Source organism: Notolabrus celidotus, chromosome 8, assembly GCF_009762535.1.
Source record: "Notolabrus celidotus isolate fNotCel1 chromosome 8, fNotCel1.pri, whole genome shotgun sequence".
Lineage (NCBI taxonomy): Eukaryota > Metazoa > Chordata > Actinopteri > Labriformes > Labridae > Notolabrus > Notolabrus celidotus.
In genome coordinates, this window is record NC_048279.1 from 8,020,336 (window position 1) to 8,029,061 (window position 8,726).

Genomic DNA, 8,726 nt, shown 5'->3' on the forward strand with positions numbered 1-8,726 from the left:
GTAAAAAGCCAAACTTTTGGAAGAACGCAACTTTTAAAAATTGTGGTTTATTTAATGGAAGATTGGATTGATAATTCCTGATGCAATCCATTGGGGCAAGAAATCTAACCACTGATTAACTTTTACAAGACAGCATCAACCAGATTAGTCACCCAGGCTAAAATGTCTGTGCAAGGATGGTTTGCATGCAGATATCTGTTTATAGAGATAAATAAAGGATCATCAGATTTCTTGGCGGTGAGTGTTCTGCCTGCTTTTGCTCTCAACACGGACAGTTATTTCCGTATACAACAAAGTCTGCTGTAACGTGATTGGTCAACTCTACTCAGGCTACAAATAAACAGTTCCTGTGCTGAATATCAAGACAGCCATGAACAGATTCTACATCTGTAAAAAGTGATAGGCAGGCGACTCAAGCTGCACTGATTTCACTTAGAGACAGAGATAAACAGAGATGTGGTTGTTCTGAGTAGAAGTGAATCCAAACAGAAGGGGTCAGCTTCCTCTTGTTGTCTTCTTCAACAGTACTCTTAGTGGCAGCTTGTGCTCACCTTGTGTTCAGATTTCCAGGCGACACAATTTAGAGTGCAACCATGCATGAAATAAATGTCGACCTCTGGCAAAGGTTAGTGGTCGACTGAACTCCACTGTGTGGTAGTGTGCAGATTCTAGCCTCTGTAGGATAATCCACATGTCAGCCAAGAGACAGTTATAGATATATGCATCTCATGTGAACAGCCTTGGCTGCACTTCAATGGCAGAGGGGGGCTTGTGGTTTGCATGTATTGATTGCCTGTCAATCTACAAATGGAAGCAAGCTGTGCTACAATGCAAGGGAATAACATCATGTCTTAACTTCCATGTTTAACATAGTGATAGGTTATGATTTACGTCTTCCTTTTATTTACTTTGCAGATATATTTCACTTTAAACGTCCAGGATTGTGCATGCAACTTTGATTATATGGTATCAAAGTGTTATCTATCTGGAATGCTCTGGTTGTTGTCGGGCACGTGCTATATGGTAACCTGCGAGCACAGATTAGCTGCATGTCTGAATGACAGTGATTGAACCGAACAAATCTGCTCTTCACAGAGAGAGGTGGCGTAGGGGCTGGTTTTAGAAGCTATAAACCATGTTTCCTTGACATGCTATTCTTGCTGCTGTCCATGTATCCCCAGTGGAGGGAAGATGCAAGGGAATTAAAATTGAAGGAAATATGGTCGCACTTTAGGAAAAAGGGCGCATACGAGTACCGAAAAGAGAATTAATTACAGCAAGACTCAATATTCTCCAGCAAACCATTTCTCAAAGCCTAATTTTAGAGACAATACTACCAGTTTTATGAATCCTGTTATAGAAGTAGTGAAAGTGTGTGTGCGATCATGTGTGTAAACATGCTGCAGGGTTTTATCTGATTCTTTTAACTCTGATTCCGAGCCACAGAGCTTTTTTTCCCCTCACTGTGAGTCAGTAACCTATAAAACAGAAGCCAACTCAAGCATGCCACATCACTATGATCTGTGGTCTACATCAGACATATTAATTTGTCCTGTGATTCAGCCCACCTTCAAACACAGTAGAAGACATCTAGGAAGAGGTTAATTGGGATCAGGCGTGCGTCACAGCCCAGCTGGCCCACCCTTGGCTCTCTCTGCCTTTCGACCCATCCAGATGTCACCGAGGGAATGATGCTGACTTGCTTCAGCACCACCTGTTCGACGATCCCACCTGGCTGCAGTCAGAACCTTAACACAGGGAGAGAAGTGAAAAGGGATTATCGGATGAAGATCTGAAGACCTCCATTCAAAAGAAAATGTACAGAGAAGAATACAAATCAGTAACATTTGTGCAAGATGTTTCTTTGCAGCTTCATCTGTTAGACTATGTGTCAGTACAGATCTAGTAAGTACAATAAAAACAAACCTTGTATTTCTTAACAGCACACATTTTCGATGAATTGTGAACAAAAACTCTAGGACAGAAAACGTGACAATGATGTTACCATGATCAGAGATTTATGAGGACTGCTACTTTATGGGTACTGGAACTTAAATGTTCAACACCAACATACTGATAAGAACAGACAAAGGCTGCAATCCGTAATACATTCAAATTAAGCAGTTTGCATCTCCCAAACTCCACACCATTATTAAGATTGGAGAATTGGCGGCTTGAAGCTGTTCAGCTTGTAACAAGTTGACTAGTTCAGAAAATACTGTATGTCCTCAGTGTTTCTTTAGTCTGCAGTTCAAAGCATGATTGAAGAGTCCTATCAGTCTACCTGAGTTAATATTTATTTTTTAGGCTCATTTTTTAGTGCAATTGGTAGGTAGGTAGGTGGCTGTCAAATTTGGTTATAACCATATAATTGTGGAGGCAGCAGGCTGCTGAAGAGTCGGTCACAGCAGCAGGCTGGCTTCAACAGTAAGTGATTGGCACTATTGATGTATTGATATCTGCATCAATAAAATAACAGTATTGATCCCTCCTGATGAATCATTTAATGTTGTAAAAGGAGCAGTGGAGCAGTGTTTTTTTTGCAACAGGAAAACAGAAGCAGTAAAGTAAACATGACCCTGATAACCTGATCCAGGCTGCAGAGCATATTAAGGTGCTTCTGTGACATGAAGACTTTCATGTGAGGAGGGAGGCTATCTGTACTTAAGTGTCCTTAAGAAAGTCACTGAACCCCAATCTGCTTCTATCACCTCACATGATAACTCACTGCTATCAGTGTGTTTGTGTGAATGAAGGAGGGGGAGACAAAGTTGTACAGTTCTTTAAATAACAGCTCGATATATATGCAGATACTTCTAATGCACATTATTTCTTTCTATCATCTCCATTTTTTCTTCTTTTTATTTCCAGCTATTGCTGTTTTTTATTTAATAAACAAAGTGAGTGACAAGGAACTTCCACCAGATCCGTGTCTGGTCCGTCTCCATCCGCTGCAGCCAGCTCAGACAGCTGGAGTCATGTGGCCAAGGTTTCCAGCGGTAATTACTGAATCAACGATTATCCGGCTCCTCTCCTCATCCATGTTGTCTTTCTGGTCCTCTAAAAACCTCTGACCTGTTGACTCCAGGCCTGGCTCCGCTCATCAGGATGCTTTGTTGTTGTAGTTAAGTGAAATGAAAGGAGTGTTTTATTCTGAAAATGAACCGGATGTTTTCATCTTTTTTTTGTGCCTGACTTCCTGTCCTGCTTGATCTGCTCTGATGAGATTGATGCGTTGTGGTCCAGCATCAGGCAAAAATAGAATTATTGTGTATCTGATCCAGAGGGCTCTTACCTGCCGGATCAGAGCGCAGCAGGAACGCAACGGAGCTGATCCAGTGGAAGTTAACACATTGACTAGAATAGAAACATATCAACTCCGGTGATGTGATGGATCTGAGATTGACTGGACGCGGATCCTGAGGAATTTGGCCATAAGAGGTAGTGTTGTCCGTGCCCAAGTCAAAATACTTGCACTTATTGCCATTGCTTGGAGATTTGGTATATGATAGAAAATATGCATTAATATGTTTTTATTTAAGAGAACTAAAAGATTATAAGAAAAACTAAGTTCCTTCAGTTTTCTTCCCTGAGGTTGCATTTAGTCCAGGTCCTGTCTCAGTGTGCATCCCCCGTCCCCTTCTCTGACAAACAAGATTCATGAAGCAATGAAAAACAAAAAATTCTCATATTTTGCTCAACCACCTCATGTTATATAAACCAATCCTAGCTTATGCAAAAAAAATCAAATCATGTTTCATGGTGTTGTTCTTTTCACCAAGCTGATTTGAGGTCGAGTCTCAGCTATTTAGCATACCAACAGCCAACTGTGTTCCTGCAGCGCTCCATGCAGAGAGTAGCATGCTGACAGATGATGCATCACTCATCACATATAATGTCTCATTTTAAAGGTCAAGAGCCTTATCTAGTTTGCTTGATGTAAAATGCAGAGACAAATTAATGGCTGCTGGAACACCTGCCACTTCATCCCGCTCTCAGTATAGAGTGAAGCTGCAGCGTGCACACGAGGTAAGACCCAGCAGCTGCCACTTTCCAATTACCCTGATTGAACTGGGTGATCAATGAGCTTTTGAAAAGATCAACGTTCAGGCAAAGTGGGATGAAAAGGCCGGACTAAATAACGCCGCATATTTTTAAAGATTCTTCTGGATGGATGTTTTTATTTTCTGGTATGCGTGTGGGTGTGTACACTTTGCTAATTTCGGATTCACTGGTACTTAAGAAGATCAACTTAATCTGTCGGTATTAGTGGAAAGTAAAACTGTGTATTTATAGAGTTTTCAGATGAGGTTAAAAACGTATCTAGAGTGTGTGAACTCTGCATTCATCCAGAATTTAGTCAGCCTCCCTGTTCTGATACACAGAATACTCTGAAGGTGTACAATGAAGAGCACCTTGACACCAGCTAGGTGATACAAAGTATCACATTGATCCATGTGACCTTTATGTGTCTGTTCTGCAGGTGCAGGTGAAAACTGCAGTCTGGAGTCTGTTAACTCAGTGAAATGGTGACTGATATCTCATATGACTGATCCCTCCACAGACTGAACATGCACCCGAAGATGAGTGTATATGATGTGTTAATTTTCAGACACAGCTGCAGGCAGGGATGGAAAAACTCAAAGAAACATTACTCCTTCCTTGGCAGCAAACTGATACTGGACTGATTCTGATACAGTGCCACCAGTTTGTTCATGGTTGTTGTGAATATATTTAGTGTTAGTAGTAGTATTTATTCAGTAAATCAATCATTTTCACTGCAAAGACACTTTCAACAAAACAACAGTCATGCACTTAGAGATGACCGAAAAGGAATAAGCAGATGCATTACACTAATTTAAGCCATGCCTACATTTTCTATCAAATTAAGCTCCAAGCTTCCAAAGTGTAAAGACAAACATAACAAAAACAGGTCAATTGTGAACACTTATAGTCTTCAAAATGTCATGAGTGGATGTTTTAGTTTAGTTGTTTCCTTGTGTTTCTTGCCTTGGTTCCTCCCTGGGTTTATTCTGTGTTATAAGTCATCCATTGCCTCCCTTGTGTGCTGAGTGTTCCATATCCCTTGTTGTATTTTCTTGTGTTTTAGTCTAGTCTATTGTGTTTCCTGTTTTATTTTGTAGTTCTTTTTCCCCTGTGTTTCCCTCCCTGTTGATTAACCTCATTAGTTTCACCTGTGTCCTGTGTTCACACCTGTGTTGATTACTCTGTGTATTTAGTTCCTCTGTTTCCCCTGTCCTGTGTTGGATCCTGTGTTCTGTGTGTTTCTCTGTCCTTGTGTTTCCCCAGCGTTTCCTTTTGGATTTAGTTTTTGGACATTAAGTAAGTTTTGTTTGTACCTTTTTGTTTATTAAAACCTTTATATTTTAAAATCAGCACTTGGGTCCTCCTTAATCTCCCCCAATGTGACACAAAAACTGCTTTGCAAACCATTTTTCTTTTTTAAAAACAAAAGTGAATCACAAGCTTTTAGATTTATACTGGCATCATTCCACGATTTAACCCCAACAACAGAAACACATCTCCTTTTAATGCCTATTTGTAACGTAAACTTACAAATACCACTTAAAGAATATTGACTCTCCTGTATAGAAAATAACTTTTGTACAGAGTTTGGAAGTGATTTGATTAGTCTTCTCCGTACGCAAGGATGTGATACCGGCCGTAATAAGGAGCCCAGCCACAAGTTGGATACCAGTCTTTTTTTTGAGGATATGCAGTAACTAAAATGAGAAAAAAAGAGGAGGCCAAACTTGTATTAATGTATTTACATTCAATATTGTTCTACTGTGTTGTTGATCATGCTATCCACACATAGGCTGAAGCATACACACACTTGCAAAAAGAGGACCCGATAGGAACATGCATATCAGTCAGACAACTTGTGTTTTATTAGTTAAAACTTAGTTGCTGCAGCTGACATTGTTTGTGGTCATCCAGGCTCAGAACCTCATCACTCCACACAGATTTGTTTTACATGCAGCAATTGAGGAGTGATGAGGTAATATCTTAAACCCCTGACTGGGCGGAAGGAAGGGTACACCCTGGACAAGTCGCCAACCTATCACAGGGAAACATGGAGAGACAGACAACCATTCACACACACACAACTACGAATAATTTAGAGTGACAAGTTAACCTGGTGAGTATGTTTTTGGATTGTGGGAGGAAGCCGGAGTACCCAGAGAGAACCCACACATGCACGGGGAGAACATGCAAACTCCACACGACCAGGGGTTCAAACAAGGAACCTTCTTGCTGTGAGACAACAGTGCTACCCAATGCACCACCGTGCAGCCCGTGACCAGACATCTTTCAGCTTAAATAGACTGCCAAATTGAAAGGGGTGATTGTGAGAATGATGCATGCCAAATGTGAAATCAGTGCAGCTTGAGTTGCCTGCTTGAACTAGCTTGCAGGTGTCACTCCATTAAGAGATGTCAGGGTGAGGGGGCTTCACATGGATGAGCATCCCAAGCACCTGTACCTTAAGGGCACCTATGAGGTGAACTGGCACCTCTCCAGTAACCTGTCCATCCACCATACTTTGGTCTTTACCAGGATTTGAACCGGCCACACTCCAGTCCCTATGAGCTGCTGCCTGCGCCCAAAGAGGCAAATAATAGTCTCAAAAAGAAAGCAATATTTCTTTAACCCCAGGTCTTCATTTTGAGACCCAACCATAACCCCTGACTGCTAACCTGTATGCAGGTCTCCTCATATTGTCACTCAACATCAACATGCAGGTGACACCATGAGCCTCCAGGGTCAAATTTTAAAGAGTGGGTCAGTGACCGAGCAGCTGTATTTGAAGAGTCGGGGTGTAAACAGACCGAGCTCAGACAAACTTGTTTGATCTGAGACAAAACCCCTCTGTCCGCCACAGAGCAGGTGGCTCTGCCTCTCAAACAGCTCAGAGGTGCTTCCTCTCCTCACTCCCAATACTCCACTTTCATAAGATGGAATTTCTCACAGCCAATAACCGGGTGCTTTTGAAGACACACACATTTGTATAATTAATGCAACATAGGAGTCGTAAAGAATTGTTATAAAATGGAGACTGAGGATACATAAAAGACGGCAATAAACTGTACATCCTCCCAGAGCAAGAGGGAGAAACTTGGAGTATTGAAATTCAAAATCCATTTATTAAAAATTCACGATGTTACAAAACAGCTCCCGAACAGATACAAAACAGCTCAATCAGCAAAACAAGACTCACACAATCTAAATAATCTCAGTGGACTCAAACCATCAGTTCATCATCCACAACAAAGCAGAGCAATTTATGGTAAACAGCTTCATTTTTTTTTTTTTTGCAGTATTCTGTGTTATTGTAGAAAAGTTAACTTGTCGGAGAACATGACCTAAAAACAGAACCCTGTTGCCTGTGTTCATGTTCAAGCTACTGAAAAGTACATAACGCAGACCTAAGTATTGACTTACCCCCTGGACTTACTCAAAATCTTGTAGTTGCTGTAGATCCTTATAGATTTTTGAGATTCAAAGTATCTTGGTTATGAGGCATAACCTCCAAACCACAAAAACTTTTGGTACTCAAGAAGAGGATCAACAAAGAGCTATACAACGTTTCAATAGTTTAAAGAGTTAATGAAGTTATTGCTGTGTCTCGTGTGTAAATGTGCAAGTTTCCCTAATCAATTCTACTGTGCCTCACCTCGTGCCCAGATTGTGCACCAACTAACTAGCAAAAGTAGTATTAGGTATTTACTTAAGTTTTTACTTTGCAGCATGCGCTTAGATCGTTTCTATATTATATAGGGCCTTCAGTTTCACCATTGATTCAAAGAGAAATATTTATACAGCTGTTAATGGATGATGATGGTGAAAAGACTGCAATGACACTTTTGCAATGGTTTTCATCACAGGAGAACACATTCAACCAAAACTAGCTTGGTAAAATGTCCAATGAGTGATATATTTCAACATCCATTAAATACATCTGCACAAAGTTGAATTCAAACATTTACAGTTACCAGAGTGTGATAAGTAAAAAATGTTGGTTGCTGTGATGACTGGAGCCACACAGTGAGTTACCTGGCTGTGGAGGCATGGCACTTCCTTGAATGAACAAAAGGCGTGGCAAAGGGTGGAAAGGAGTTTTATGCTGAAGCCAGCTGAGTGGAGCAGACCATGGGCTCTGATGTCATGGGGGGGTTTAGGCTTAGTTAGTATTAATTTGAATTCAGTTTAATGAAGTGTCCATTTTGTTTACCCCTTGAGTTAAACTTGGTTTGGCCCAACCACTATATAAGTTCCTTTTTGTCTCATTGTTTCAAATCTGTTTGTTTAGTTCACACCTTTCATTTTGTTGTGTTAAATTGAGTTATGGTAAGTTGACCTCTTTTAAAGGCCTAGTTCTTATAATTTTGGCTTGAGAATTTTGTTTGCCTAATTTGGGTTAAAATAAAAACTACTGATGGTGAGATGAAGCCTCATGAGGCTTCGAACCACTTGAGCCAATTGGTTCGAGAAAGGGTTCATTACTTGAAGCTTCATGTGCACACGAAACCACCTACTGGCCAGGTTTATCATTACATGCAGCTGGATCTTAACCACATAATGTGTGAAGCATTGAATGTTTGTCTGTTATGGGAATGACTATGAATTACAAAAAAATGTATGACCAAATAATTTCTGTACATAAATTATCATATATGTGTATGATAAAATAATTTTGAATG

At 40.5% G+C, this 8,726-nt stretch overlaps 1 long non-coding RNA gene across 1 annotated transcript; it reads right to left on the minus strand.

The window, feature by feature from the left end:
• Positions 1-5,888: 5,888 nt before the first annotated feature.
• LOC117817783 lies at positions 5,889-6,563 on the minus strand. Its single transcript, XR_004632210.1, has 2 exons — positions 6,509-6,563; positions 5,889-6,082 (listed from the first exon to the last, which is right to left on the minus strand). It is a non-coding gene; the product is annotated as an uncharacterized LOC117817783 (long non-coding RNA).
• Positions 6,564-8,726: the final 2,163 nt, after the last annotated feature.